Source organism: Lynx rufus, unplaced genomic scaffold, assembly GCF_022079265.1.
Source record: "Lynx rufus isolate CCGP_SWC_20201006 ecotype Redwood Valley unplaced genomic scaffold, mLynRuf1.p SCAF_10, whole genome shotgun sequence".
Lineage (NCBI taxonomy): Eukaryota > Metazoa > Chordata > Mammalia > Carnivora > Felidae > Lynx > Lynx rufus.
This window is the reverse complement of record NW_025814824.1, coordinates 5762651-5778684: the sequence shown is the minus strand read 5'-3', so window position 1 is coordinate 5778684 and position 16034 is coordinate 5762651. Positions and strand designations below refer to the sequence as shown.

General features: G+C 38.1%; 1 long non-coding RNA gene across 1 annotated transcript; it reads right to left on the bottom strand.

Annotated features, from left to right (window-relative positions):
- Positions 1 to 768: 768 nt before the first annotated feature.
- On the bottom strand, positions 769 to 3160 carry LOC124524911 (uncharacterized). The gene is made up of 3 exons (XR_006965343.1): positions 3072 to 3160; positions 2042 to 2180; positions 769 to 1276 (listed from the first exon to the last, which is right to left on the bottom strand). It is a non-coding gene; the product is annotated as an uncharacterized LOC124524911 (long non-coding RNA).
- Between the last annotated feature and the right edge of the window lie 12874 nt (positions 3161 to 16034).

Genomic DNA, 16034 nt, shown 5'->3' with positions numbered 1-16034 from the left:
TTGTAAATTGATCAATTAAAAATGTTTGTTCTTAGAAAACAGCATTAAGCAGGTGGGAATGCAAACTGGTGCAGCCACTCTGGAAAACAGTATGGAGGTTCCTGAAAAAATTAAAAATAGAACTACCCTACGACTCAGCCACTGCACTACTAGGTATTTATCCAAGGGATTCAGGTGTGCTGTTTTGAAGGGGCACAGGTACCCCCACGTTTATAGCAACACTATCAACAATAGCCAAAGTATGGAAAGAGCCCAAATGTCCATCAATGGATGAATGGATAAAGAAGATGTGGTATATACATACATATATATATATATACACACACACACACACACACACCCACACACACACATACACACACACACAATGGAGTATTACTTGGCAATCAAAAAGAATGAAATCTTGCCATTTGCAACTACGTGGATGGAACTGGAGGGTACTATGCAAATGAAATGACGCTCAACGTCATTAGGCACCAGATTAAATACAGGTACAATGAAATACCTGTACATACCTAGCATAACAGCTTAAACTGAATACCAAACCAAACAAAAAACCCACTACTTCCCCCCCACCGCCCCCGGAAACTGCCAATACCAAATGCTGGTGCAGATTCACAGCATCTAGAAATCTCAATGGCATGGCCACTTCAAAAACAGTAGAGCAGCACCTTGTGATGTTAAACATGCACTTATTACAAGACCCAGGATCCCACACACTCTCAAGCATTTTCTCAAGAGAAATGAAGGTATGTGTCCAGGCAAAAAGACTGGAAAATGAACATTCAAGCAGCTTTATTCACAAGGCCAGAAGCTGGGAGCAACACAAATGTCCAACCGGTACACAGATCAACAAATTGTGACAGAGCCATGCAATGGGACTGACACACGCAACAGCAGGGACGATCTCAAATGTATTACATGCGTGACAAGCGTGATGGCCTTCAAGGCCCCACGTGATCCGTCCTCTTTCACCTCTTCAGCCATACTGGCCCTCTGTTCTTGCTGTTGGCAGGACGCCTCGGGTACCACTCTGCCTCAGGGTCCTTGCACTGGCAGTTTCCTCAGCATGAAGTGTTCTTCTGTAGACACCAGCAAGTCTTCTTTCCCCACACTTGTCAAATGCTGTCTCCAAATATTTTCTCAGAGATGCGTATCTGATCAACTTATTAAAAATTAAAATCGATCCTTCACAACGCGTTCCTTGTTTCATTTCTTCTATGTCGATTATCAAATAACAAAGTCTTTTAATCATCTTCCATCACCTGAACTTAAGCTACACGAGGGCAGAAATCTTTGTCGGCTCTTTACGTGGTAATTACACCAGGGCACGGAGCGCCTCAGGAGCTCAATATGCCAGTTATGAATAAACACTTCACAGGCAGGAATACAAATATAATAACCACTACGGAGGACAGCATTTAGAGTATTTAACAAAATGAAACTGCAAGTAACCTCTGACCATTTTCGCTTATAGTTTCACCCCTACAATCATGTAATTATAAACAACCCAAATGTCTTTCAATAGAAGGCTGATTAAATTACCAACAGTACTTTTACATACTAGACCACAATGAAGCTATAGTAAAAAATGAGGATGCTTTTTAAGTCTCAATATGGAAAAATGTCCTCTTTATGGAAAAACTTTAAAGCAAGAATATATGGTATGCTATAATTGTTGGTGAATAATGGAAGGAGGAGCGTCTAGGTGGCTCAGTCGGTTAAGTGTCCGACACGGTTTCCGCTCAGGTCATGATCTCCCGGTTGGTGAGTTGGAGGCCCACATCCGGCTCTGTGCTGACAGTGCAGGGCCTGCTTGGGATTCTCTCTCTTCCCCCTCTCTCTGCCCCTCCCTCGCTTGCTCTCTCTCAAAATAAATAAATTTAGAAAAATCAGAATTAATGGTAAACAGTGTAAACCAGTGTTAAAAAGTAAAGTTTAACTTGATCTAAACCTTTTTCTACTTTTCTGAATGTATGGTCTCTTTATAAGCTTCTTAAATCCACCGTAATACAAAGTGAGGAACGAACCGAAGGCTCACCTGAGATGTGTTCATTTTCTGCACCTCTCGGGAGACCGTGAAGGGTCTGGCCTGCCCGGCGGCTTCTAAATTCACTTCCACAAAGTCTCAGCACCCCAGAAGGAGAGGAGGCTCCCTCCAGGAATAGGTCGGTTGGACCCTGGAAAAGGGAGGGGAATGACTGTGCAGAGCCAACGACTGTCCGTACGAGTCCCTTAAGTGATCGTGGGGGCATAAGCCAGCAGGTTTCTAAACTTTTTTCTGTCAAGTTAAAAAAACAATCAGCTAATGACCAGAGTATACGAAAGGATCAAGCACTGCTCTTTCATTAAAATTAGCACAGAAAAAAGACGCAGGCTCCATTTTTATCCAGAGTCTTCGTAAGACTACTTTACCCCTTAAGTGAGCGAAGCCAGAAAGCGAAGCAAAAGGGACAGCGCCGTGGACACCTGGCTGGCCCCCGCAGACTGTACGATCTCACCCATCTGAGACTCGGATTTCACACCGGGGTAACGCGTGTGCCGATACTGCACCTGGCAGTAGGGTAACCGCTTCACAGGTGAGCTCTTACCTAACTCTCCGAGACACGCCCACAAGCGGACGTTACCCTCACTACTATCGTCATTTCCAGAAGACCTGCCTCTTTCCGAGGTTACTTCTCTCGCCCCGGTTACAGGTGACAGACCTGGAATCTCCCTGGTCTTGGCGGCTCGCAAACTCGGGCTCCACCGCAGACCCCCCCCCCCCCCCCCACTCCAGCGCTTGCCAGCACATTCGCTGTCAACGTCGGGAACGCGCTTTCCCTTCCCGCCGCCCGCAGAGGTCTGCCCGGGTCGGGATGCAGGCCGTGCCCGGCACACGGTCCCGCACACCTCGGCCCGCACCGCGCACCGACTGCACACGGGGCTCGGCCAGACCCGCCCACGGGGAGCGCGTGCCCTGGAGCGCGCCTCAGGCTCCGGACTTCCAGCCAGTGGCTTCCGGGTGACACCCACCGCCCCCACGCCAGCCCAACGCTCGCACAGGTTCCACAGATCCTCCGCGCCCTCACCCCAGGTGTGCTCCTTCCAGCCTGCCTGACCGAGAAAGTTCTGGGACCTGCTCCGCGGGAAGATGCAGATGCGTAAAAACGCGGCGGGGCTAGGACGGCACTTGCGCAGAAGAAGACCCAGAAGACCCGTGCCCAGAGTGCTGCGCGGTGATCCGTCTGGCTTGGACTACATTTCCCATAGGCCTCTGCCCTTGCTTCTTGACTTGATCGTGCAGTAATTTCCCCTTTGATGGGTGGCCTGTTTTTTCTGCCCACGTTCTTTTATAGCCCCTAGATGTTCTAGGTTCAATGTGACCATCGTAATCCAATGCAATGCTTGCCCATCGATGAGATCCCGACTGTAAAAACAGCAGCTGCCACAGGCTCTGAGGACAACTTGAGAAATTTGAACACGGACTGGGAATTAGAAATATTAAGGAACATACGATTACTCTCGCATGGTGTGAAAATAATATAAGAATCACATAGGAAATATACGAATTTATTTAAAGGCACGAATAGTGAAGTGTTTAGGATTGAAATTATACGTTTGTAAATTGGTTTTACTTCCTGAAAGCAAAATCAGACAGCATATATGGCAAAGAAAACTTTTTAAATCAAAGAAAAGGTGCTTATTTTCCTGTATTCCAATTTTCTGTATGGAAAGTAGTACAGAGAGAGCAAAATTTTAAATGGGATCTTCTTCACTCGTGTGCTTATTGAACTCAAAATGGCCAAGAGAAGTCAAGGGACATAAACATTTCTCTTAAGATTAAGGTTGTGAGATGTATATGTTACTAGAAAATGGAGGACAGAAATCCAATAAAAGACTAACAATCTTTTAACCAAAGGGAAGAAACAAACAGGGGAAATGCAAGTACACGTTTCAAAAGTAATTAATACGTAAAACATTACACAAAGTAAAAATGATCAAGCAGATGTTCAAGGAGCAAATCTAATTCTCATCCATCTTCTAATCTCCTCTCCCTTGGTGCACATTTGTATCTCTCTATTTTGTGCCTGTTCCTAGAAGTCCATCCACATGCCTTTACCCCAGACTTCCTGATCACCAACTTTCCAGCGTATTCTTTCCTAGTCCTCTATTACCATTGAGTAAGGAACCGTTGACCATAAATCAGCATTAATCTACAGTCAAGACATCCCTTCTTCATCAAACACAGACAACTAAAATACCTCCCCAAATTCTGTGCACTGGGCGGATTTGCCCTCACCACACCCTTTCAGGGTGACCCCTGAGTGTGGCCGTAAGCGAGCAGCTTTTCACTTCCAGCTGATCCCACCATATCGTGCAGACACATCTATAAACCAGTTTTTTCCTCCTTTGTTAGCTCAGTATAGTCAACTCCCTATAGGGCCGTAAGAAGACTTGACAGACAAGGAGTTGAGGAGTAGGACTAGTTATCACTCAAATGTAAACTATTTGCTCATGCAGATCGCTTACATCTTTTGGTCCTGTTTTGGTCAGTCTTGTATTTACCATTCATTTTACCATTCATTCATAGCACCACACACAGATTGTCACAGTTAATGCTGGACAATTTCTGTCACATAGTCGCTCACCATCCCATAATCAGTCATTTAGTAGCAGGGCGCAGTATCAAGATAGAAGCTGCTTGTTTCGATGGCGAAGACTTAGCAGCAGCAGAAAGCATGCTTCGCTCCAGAACTCTAGGAGTTTGGACTACACAGACTTCTACAACGCCATTGGGTCTACTGGGGCATAAGGCTCACAGGACAATGCAGCTCACATCATGTTCTAGATCACCTGCAGAACTTCCTGTTGCTCCAACAAATACGTCGGAGTAGCTTGTCCAGAAGTGTTGTAACTTGCCTCCAGAACTTGACAATGGCCATCCAACTGTCTGCACCATCTATGTGGTGGAGAGCAAAGATGATGCAACAAATTGTTTCACACTTTTGAGGAGCTATTCGAACGTACTCCAGACTACTAAACCTCTAGAGACTTCATTTTTATAACATTTCTTTCACTTTTAAATGCTACTTTCCACTGGTTGTTATGAATGCTTTTTGCTTAGAAATCTAATGTGCTTCTATTTCCTGTTCACCAGTTTTCCAATTAACATAATGTCATCTATTATAGACCAGTGAAATATTATAATATTACAGTAAATTGTATTACGATAAAGGAGAGATGATACAAGCTTCTCAAGACAGTGATCATGCTCAATTGTCCCTTACAGAAACAAAGCATCTTCTGGTTTTCCATATTGATGAAGACAGAGGCATTAACACTTGGTTAAGGAGTAGCTTGGTGGGTAAAATGCTAAATTGACTAAAGGTACCCCGTCTGGAATCGTATCCATGCATGGCACTATTACCGGATTAAGTTCATGGTTCTTGACTTACTTTCTAAAATCATCTGGCTTTCATCAGCCACAGAGTTGAAATAAATGGGGATATAGAAAAACTATCACCATAGCAAATTCTGAATTTTTGTTGGTGGCACTAATCTCCACTGTTCCCTCCAAAATATGGTAGTGCTGCGGTGGATGTCCAAGAACTTCTTCCTAGACCTTCCTACCTCATTAACTCTATTTCATTGATGAGGAAACCTATGCAGAGATCAGCTCATTATAGGATTAAATTGTAGAGTGTATGTAGTCATAAACATTCTGGGCCTGTGGAAATAACCACAAACTGTATCCACTTCAGAGTGAAACAGTCTCCAGCAAGCTTCTTCACTCTAACTGGAGGAATATGATCACATTTTAGCTCTCAAGGGAGTAGTATCACTCCATAGTCGGTATATAAGAACAACAAAAATCATATTTAGATACCGCCTCCCCTCTCCAGAAAAATGCAGACACCTTGGTGTATGACCATATGGAATGCTTATGGAAAGATTCCTTCTACATACGTGCATCTATGATATAGGAAACTTTAAGAAACCTAGGCTCTCCTTGAGTTGACGCCTCTAGTCTATAAACTCGATTGTATCAGAAAAATGGGAAAGAAGCTATAAAGGTCTATTATGGTGACTTCTGTTATTTTATTCATCATTCGTCCTGAAAATATATGTATATAATATATACTTTGAAGTACCATGAGAAAGTCAGTTTCTAATTCATTTCGATGGATCTAATAATCAAGTAACCACCAAGACAAATCCCTACCCGTCTTTTGGTTCTCAAAATTTGCTACAAATTGATTATATCCAGTGAGTTTAAAAAAATCATGTTTTGGTTCTATTGGAGAGATATTTATTTCATTGGTATGAAATAAAGCCTTGGCAGTGCGATTTTCCTCGCTTGCCCGAAGGGGTACTAACATAAAAGCCTATTTGAGAACCACTACTCTAGCTCACATCATAGATAGACACTCTGCCTCTCCTGCTGACTGTGTTAATTGCACTCATCTTGCCGCTGAGAGTTCATTGCTGTCACCAGGGATCCGCCAATCCTAATGAGCTCAATTCCCAATGAAATCCAGGGACCTATTTCAATAGATGTCTCTGTTGCCATCATTTTCAACCTAAAAATATGGTCATCATAGAGCTGCTCAAGGTCTTAGGTGCCTCCGTCTTCAATATATTTTATGTTGATTAAAGGAGTGTTCTTCAGGCCTCTTGGGGACCTGTTTAAGGGGTGCTGGGCATCATAAGTAATATATTCACTCTTTCATTCCCATCACCATGAAGCTTCATTTTACTCCTTTAAGTGTATCTTGGACATTCTGGAATCTCAGTCTTATATACTGTAGACCAACACTTAACCCTTGATTCAATAAACCAGTCTGGCAAACTGGTAGAGCGACTCCCACAGTCTCAAGGTAACGCATTAATTCCTGAACCCACAGCTGGGGTGGTCATAGCCATAAATATGACTTGATCCGAGTATATTTTATCCTTTCAAGTCTCACATCCTAAGAATCTGTTTTAAAATATACCTGTTGTTGGCTTAGTCAGCTATAGTAAGGTGACAGACATGGAGAGAGCTGCCTTTGAAAGGGGTGTTTATTACCTACATTTCCAAGGGCGTACTGTGTCATGCAAGGTTACGTTGGTAAGTACCAGGGTTACCCAGAAAGAGCAAAGGGAGAGCATTGCCCAGAGCCTCTATTACAGTTTCCATGGGAAGGAATGGTCAAAGCAGGGTAGGCAAGTCTGAGCAAGGTTAGAATTGGGTAGTTTGACAGTTTCATTGTGCTCTGGGCTATAGGGATGGTTTAGTTGCCTATACCTAACCTACTGTGATTTTCGGGCAGGGTGTGATTATTTTAAGGCATATATATGTATATATATATATTTTTTTTTTCTGTTTTTGAGAAAGAGAGAGAAAGTGTGAGTGGGGGAGACGGGTAGAGGGAGAAAGAGAGAATCCCAAGCAGACTCCAAACTCAAAGCGGAGCCTGAAGCAGGGCTCAATCCCACAATCCTGGAATTATAATATTTAGATACTTCCTCAAGACTCCTCAAGAGTGCTCAACCAAATGAACCACCAGGTGCTCCAGGGCAGGGGAAATATTGTCTTCATGTGTGAAAATTATATAAAGGAAGTATTTGGGGACGGGGTCTTTGGATTTGTTGGTTTGCACATGAAAAGTATACCCTGAGAGGAGCTGTTTACTACTTCTAGGAAATGGCTGGCCTGGGGACAGGCAATCTTTCCAGGCTACCGGATGTCAAAGCATTTTAAGACACAGGAAATAAATAACATGATTAAAGCAGAATCCACTCTCAAATGTGCCACACGACCCTTGTCTATATTATCTGGCAAGATTCTGAAGGATCAGGACACCTCCTGTAGTCTCTTTCTGGAGAAGATCAGTTCCTCTGTAAACCACTAAGATTTCACTCTCCTGATGGATGTAGGGCAATAGGGGGAGGTAAGCAGATAAACAGATAGGTGAGAAGTGATTCCCTTTCTCTTTAAAATTTTTTTTTAATGTTTATTAATTTTTGAGAGACAGAGAGAGAGAGAGCGCTAAAGCCCCTTGAGTGCACAACCTTAAATTCATAGATCCTTAGGATGAATATTGTTTCTTTGAAACTTGAAAGCTTTACTGTGAACTGACCTCTGTGTTATTTCCAATTTGGGGCTGTTATGAATAATGATGCTAAGAATATTCTTGACATATCTTGGGTAAACATATGTCTGCATTCATGTGTATATGCTTTCACATTTGTGCTCTGAGCCCTTTGCCCGGGAAATTGGACTTCCACAGCTTACTGGTTAGGATTACTTATAACAGACACACCTTCAGCAATTTCAAGATCTTTCCAGTTTTCCTAACGATTGTTGCTTGTGGGGAGCTGAGCGAAAGAAGGGGGAGTAAGGGATCCCAGACAGTATCATCTTCCTCCCTGCATTTCAAATTCCAGAGTCTCGTCTTAGTGTGACTCAGCTTAGAAAGGGAACCATTTGGAGCACCTGGGTGGCTCAGTTAGTTAAGCGACCAACTTTGGCTCAGGTCATGATCTCGAGGTTTGTGGGTTCAAGCCCTGCATCAGGCTCTGTGCTGACAGCTTGGAGCCTGGAGCCTGCTTCAGATTCTGTGTCCCCCTCTCTCTCTGCCCCTCCCCCTCACATTCTGTCTCTCTCAAAAATAAATAAACATTAGAAAAACAAATGTGCACTCAAAATATTTTAAATAGAAAAGTAATAAAAAATTCCCAAATCCCAAACATGTTAATGGAGATATTAATAAACTTCTCTTTTTTAAAAGTTTCTATTTAAATTCTAGTTAGTCAGCATATAGTGTAATATTAGTTTCAGGTGTACAATATACTGATTCAACATCTCCATATAAGGTATGCCTCCTTAATTTCCAACATCTATTTCACCCATCGCCTCCTTCCATCCACCCTCCGCCCAATACCATCAGTTTGTTCCCTATAGTTAAGAGTCTGTTTCGTGGTTTGCCTCTCTTTTTTTCCCTCTTTTCTCATTTGTTTCTTAAATTCCACATTGGAGTGAAATCAGAGAGTATTTGTCTCTCTTACTGACTTATTTCACTTAGCATAATACTTTCTAGCTCCATCCATGTCATTGCAAATGATAAGATTTCATTCTTTTTTATGGCTGAGTAATATTTCCATTGTATATATATATTATCCGTTCATCAATCGATGGGCACGGGCTGTTTCCATAATTTGGCTATTGTAGATAATGCTGCTATAAACATCAGGGTGCATGTATCCCTTTGAATTGCATTTTTCATCCTTTGGTAGTAGTGCAATTATTGGATAATAGGGCAGTTCTACCTTTCACTTTTTGATGAACTTCCATACTGTTTTCCAGAATGGCTGCACCAGAAAACTTTCTTATGGATAAATAAAGCAAACTGGAAAAAAAATATGCAAAATATCAAAGAAAAATATGTGTATGATTGAAATAAAACACAGATACCTGCAATTAATAATTACATATTTACTTTATGTCTGCACAACAATACAAAAATAAAGTCTCAAAATCAAATAACCTATACTATAAGAATATGTTACCTGAATGTAATATGATAAAATTATAAATTATTTATACAAACTCAGTCAATAAACGCACTGCACTATATTTGGAAACTAGAAAGTGGCACTTTAAGTATGTGTGCCACTAATGTAGAACCTAAGAGAAAATTTATATTCATAATGTCTTATATTGAATACATATATTTAAATAAATTCAAAGTTTATATTCATAATGTCTTATATTTAAAAACAAAATGTGTTAACTTCAATAAGATAAACATTTGAAGATAAAGACTTATAAAAGAACAGAGTCAACCAAAGAAGATACATGGTAGATGATGAAATCTGAATAAACACTATAAAAGGATAAAACAAAACAAAAAATCAAATAGTGTTTGTCAATAAAATTTAATTGAATAAGAAATTATAAGGCTAAGAAAAATAGAAAAGGAACAAACAATATTAATAACATAAAGGCATAAAATTTTGTGATCACTGTAGATTCAAAACTAATAACAGAATAAAGTAGACAACTTTATGCCAAGAAATTAAAAAATAGTTACAAACGGACAAGTTTTGGATGAACATGTTTTAAAATATAAAACATTATTTTGGATTCTACTCCCCACAGAAATTCTACTTGCATAAATTATGACAGAATTTGTGTATTTAGAGACATTCTCCAAATACAGAACACGTAAAAAGATCCAGAAAAAATAAAATTTACTCCTAAAGTTATTTGTAAGCTAGCAGCAAATTAATTGAAGTACTGATATTAAAAAGAATGAGTAAGGGACAGTTAATAAGCTTAGAAGCCACTTTCACTATTTAGAGAATTTACAAACGTCTGGGGTACTGGAGTTCAAAGTTTATGGGTCATATGTTTGAAGAAGACAAAAGATAAAGCTTGGTGGTGTTCCAAAATGATGAGCCAATCAATATGAGATTCTTTGTAAATTCAAGATCTCTCTTAAAGAAAATAGCGTTAGCGTTCCGAAAATGGAAAATACTTTATCCTGTACAGTACAAACATAGATATTTCAGCCTAATTTATCTCAAGAGGATTCCAAACCACAAACCCACTATTATACATATATATGAGTATAATTCACACAATGTACATGGTACCAACATACAAACTCCAAATCTGTTCACCAGGAGGTTGGTAAAAATGAATGAAATTCTTTTGCACAATAATTTAAAAGCAATACTGAAAGAATTTTCAGGGATATAATTCCAAGGAATTTGTTTTGACAGTCAAATTCTACAAAACATACCATGAAACAAACCTTTATGATGAAAATTAAAAGATAAATACAATAGCAGAATTAGAACAGATATTACACTATTGGAACTATAGATAATGGGAACATCGTATAGAAAAAATATATGTTTAATATGCCTAAATAAACATATTAAAGTCAGACTCACAGTCTGAATAATCTTCTTAGTAAAATAAAATGTGGGAAATATGGGAACTGCAAAATATAAAATCTAGGGCATAGTAAATGTGGGGAGTCTAAAATGATACCCCCACATAAAAAAGGAAAATTTAATGTGCACAAGAATTAAATTTACTGCACAGAAGGAGACAGAACGGAACATGTATATCTTCAACTTGGTGTTAAATAGGAAGAAAACCAATTTCCGTTAAGAATTCATAACCAGCAGAGTCATGTCACCAGGATGGTGACAAAGGTCATTCCTGACTTCACTCCCTCTCACAACAAGAATGACTAATAACTATTCATGAATTAGAGGCCAATGAGAGAATTCTAGAACACGGGAGTGAGGCTGAAGAACCCCCTGCACCACAGAGACTGAAACAGACTGTGTTAGAGGCGTAAAGGAAATGGATGCATACTGATTGTGTTGCCCCTCCCCCATGCTGGCGCAGTACCAGGCACAGAAGTTTCTTCTAAGCCTATACCTCCAGTGGGAAAAGAGAGCCCAGGGTTGATACCCAGCCCCTTCAGTGTTGTGGATCACTTTGTGGGGATCCCTACTCTGGTCTGGCCCCGCAGGTGTGTCCAAGAATATTACCAGCAGACATGTTCAGAAATCTAAACTGAGTTGACTGGTGACGTACTATATCTGTAAAGGCAAACCTACAAATTCTGGGAAAGAAGCCTACTTTCTCAAATGCACAGATACCAACATAAGGAATCAAGGATCAAAAAAAAAAATTAGGCAAACAGGACACTCTCAAATGAAACTAATAAAGCTCTAATAACTGACTTTATAGAAATGGAGATCTATGAACTGCTAGACAAAGAATTCAAAATAATCCTCTTAAATAAGTTTAGGAAACTACAAGAACACACAGTGAGCCAACTAAGTGAAATGAGGAAAATAATGCATGAACAAAACAAAAAGTTCAACAAAGAAATAGAAACCATTAAAAAAAAACAAACAGAAATTCTACAGCTGAAAGATACAATGGTTGAACTGAAGAATTCAACAGCTTCAAAAACAGACTGAACCATACAGAAGAAATAATCCATGTCTTGGAAGATAGGATATTTGAAATTTCCAGTCAGAGGGAAAAAGAATGAAAAAGAGTGAAAAAAAAAATCCAAAACCTGTGGGATTTATAGGGCACAATGAAGAAAAAAAGAAAGAAACGATATTTGCATTATGGAGATTCCAGAAAGAGGAGAGATAAAGGGATATAAATTATATTGAAAGCAATTATAGCTGAAAACTTCCCAAACCTGGGGAGAGAAATAGACATCCAGATCCACGAGGCCCAAATAAGTTGGACCTGAATAGAGCTACCCAGATACACATTATAACTAAACTGTCAAAATTCAAATACAAAGAAAGAGTTTTGAAGGCAACAAAAGAGAGATGTTACATACAAAGGAACCTCCATAACACTATAGGTGAATTTTTCAACAGAAACTTTTCAAGCCAAGAGAGAATGGGATGACATTTCCAAACTACTGAAATAAAAAACCTTTCAACCAAGAACTCTACACTCAGTGAAGCAGTCCCTCAGAAATGAAGAAGGGAGAGAAACTTTCCCAAACAAACAAAAGCTGAGGGAGTTCAACACTGTTAGACCTGCCTTACAAGAAATGCTAAAGGGAGTTGTTTGGCAGTAAAAAACATGCTAATTAACATCACAAAAACATTAGAAGCTAGTGTAAAACTCCTTGGTAATGGTAAATATGCAGTCAAAGTTAGAATTTGCAACATGACAGTGGTGTGTAATTCACTCACAACTCTAGTTTAAAACAAAAAACAAACATAGCAAAAAAAAAAAAGCCATTACTGCAATAATCTGTTATTAGTTACACAATATAAAAAATATGCAAATTGTAACATCAATAACCTAAAGTATGAGGCGAAGGAGTAGAAGTGTAAAGCTTAGAAATTTTATTGAAGTTAAATTGTTATTAGTTTAAACAGGGTGTTATAATTTTAAGACATTTTATGTAAGACTCAGGGTAACCACAAGTGAAAAACCTATAGTAGTTACACAGAAAATCTATGATAAAGATGTCAAGTATAGCGATACCTAAAGACATCAAAAAACACAAAACACAACACAAAAAGACAGCAGATGAAGAAACAAAGAACAATAGATCTACAAAATAACCAGAAAGCAATTAACAAAATGGCAATAGTAAGTCCTTATCAGTTAATTATTACTTTACACATAAATAGATTATTCTCCATTCAAATATATAGAACAGACACGATGTTTAAAAAACAAGATCTAATGATATGCTGCCTACAAAAGACTCACTTCAGCTTTAAAAACACACACAGACTGGAAGTAAAAAGGATGAAAAAAGATATTTTAGGTAAATAGTAATAACCAAAAAAAAAAATAGTTAACTATACTTATGTAAGACAAATAGACAAGCTGTCTATTGAATTCTTCAGTTCAATCATTGTGTTTTTCAGCTGTAGAATTTTTGTTTTTTTTTGAAGGGTTTCTATTTCTTTGTTGAACTTTTTGTTTTGTTCATGAATTATTTTTCTCATTTCACTTAGTTGTCTCTGTGTGTTCTTGTAGTTTACTAAACTTATTTAAGAGGATTATTTTGAATTCTTTGTCTAGCAGTTCATAGATCTCCATTTCTACAAGGTCAGTTATTACAGCTTTATTAGTTTCATTTGGTAGTGTCCTGTTTGCCTTATTCAATACATAAAGCAGATATAACAGTCACAAATATTTATGTACCCCAAATTGGAGTATCTAGATCTATAAAGTAAACAGAACTAAACAGGAGAAATAAACAGCAAAACAATAGTTGAGAACTTTAATACCCTACTCTCAACAATGGATATATCATCCAGACAGAGAATCGGTAAGGAAATAACAGATTTGAACAACACTATAGAGCAAATGGACCCAATAGATAGATACAAAATATTCGGACAATAGTAGGATATACATTCTTATCAATTACATATGAAACATTTTCTAAGATAGACTATATGAAACAAGTCTTAACAAATTCAAGAAGACTGAAATCTAGCAATTATCCTTTGTGACCACAATGGCACTAAACTAGAAATCAATTACAAGAAGAAAACTGGAAAATTCACAAATACATTGAAATTTAACAACACTCTATTGAACAACCATTGGATCAAAAACTAAGAGCTAATTCTTTGAAAAGATGAACAAAATTGATAAACTTTTAACTAGGGGAATGTAGGAAAAAAGAGAGGATTCAAATCAATAAAATTATAAATGAGAAATTAACATTACAGCAGATATCACAGAATTACAAAGGATCATAAGAGTTTACTATGAGCAACTATACATCAACAAAATAGAAAATCTAAAAGAAATGGAAAAATTCTTAGAAACATACAACCTATGTTTGTTGTATGAATCAGGAAGCAATAGAAAATCTGAATAGAACAATTGTTAGTAAGGAGATTGAAGCAGTAATCAATAATCTCCCCAAAAAAGAAAAACCTAGGACCAAATGGATTCATTAGTGAATTTTACCAAACATTTAAAGAAGAATTAATGTCAATTATTCTCATATTCTTCAAAAAAAAATTAAGAGTAGGAAAACCAGACTCATTTTCAAAAACCAGCATTACACTAATAACAAAGCCAGGAAAGGACACCACCAGAAAATAAACCATAGGCCAATGTCTCTTACAAATGTGAATGTAAAAATTTTCAGTGAAATACTAGCAAATCAAATTCAGCAACACATTAAAAGGATTGTTTACCATGATCAAGTGGGATTTATACCTGGAATGCAAGTATGATTCAACAAACATAAATCAATCAATGATATATCACATGAAATGAATGAAAAAAAAATCATAGGATAATTCCAATACACAAACAAAGCATTTGACAGACTTCAACATTTGTTCATGATAAAAACTCAACAGAATGGGTATAGAGGGCACATATCTCGACATAATGAAGGCCATATTTGACAAAGCCACAGTTAAATGCATACTTGATGCTGAAAAGTTTAAAGCTTTTCCTTTAAGATTAGGACCAAGACAAGGGTGCCCTCTCTCACCACTCCTATTAAACATAGTGCTAGAAGTTCTAGCCAGAGCAATCAGAAAAGAAAAAAGAAATAAAAGACACCAGTTATGAAAGGGAAGAAGTAAAATTGTCTCTATTTGTCGATGACATGATTTTATATATAGAAAATCCTGAAGACTCCACCAGAAAACTGTTAGATCTAACCAACAAATTTAGGAGAGTTGTAAGATACAAAACTAACATACAACAATCAGTAGTGTTTCTATACACCAACAACAAATTATCTGAAAAATAAATAAAGAAAATGATCTCATTTATAATAGCATCAAAACCAATGAAACACTCAGGAATAAATTTAATCAAGGAGGTAAAAGATATCTATTCTGCAAACTATAGGATATCGATGAAAGAAATAGAAGAAGATTCAAATGAAGGGAAAGATATTCTGTGTTCATAGATTGGAAGAATTAATATGTTAAAATGTCAGTATCACCAAAAGCCATCTATAGACTCAATGCAATCACTACCAATGTGCCAATAACATTTCTTACAGAAGTATAAAAAAAATCCTAAAATGTATATGGAATTATGAATAGACCCCGCATAAACAGAGCCATCCTGACAAAGAACGGAGTGGAAGTCATCACATTTTCTGATTTCAAGCTATACTATACACCTTTATTAATGAAAAGAGTATGGTAGTGGCATTGAAACAGAGCAAAGAAAAAACCCCCACAAAACCAAAAACCAAAACAAACAACCAAATTTAAAAATTGGCAAAGGACCTGAATAGGCATTTTCCCCCCAAAGAATATCTGTGAATCACCAATGAGTACATGAAAAGTTGCTCAGTATCACTAGTTATCAGGGAAACGCAAATCAAAACTCCAATAAAATATTACCTCACACCTGTTACCATGACCATCATCCATCGACAAGAACAATGAGCCTGCTTCTAATTAAGCCGTTAATGAAAATGTGGCGTTGACTTTACCACATCCCTATGGGACTTCGGATGTCTGGGAACATCTGCCCAAATCAGAAAAGCCAAAGTGTA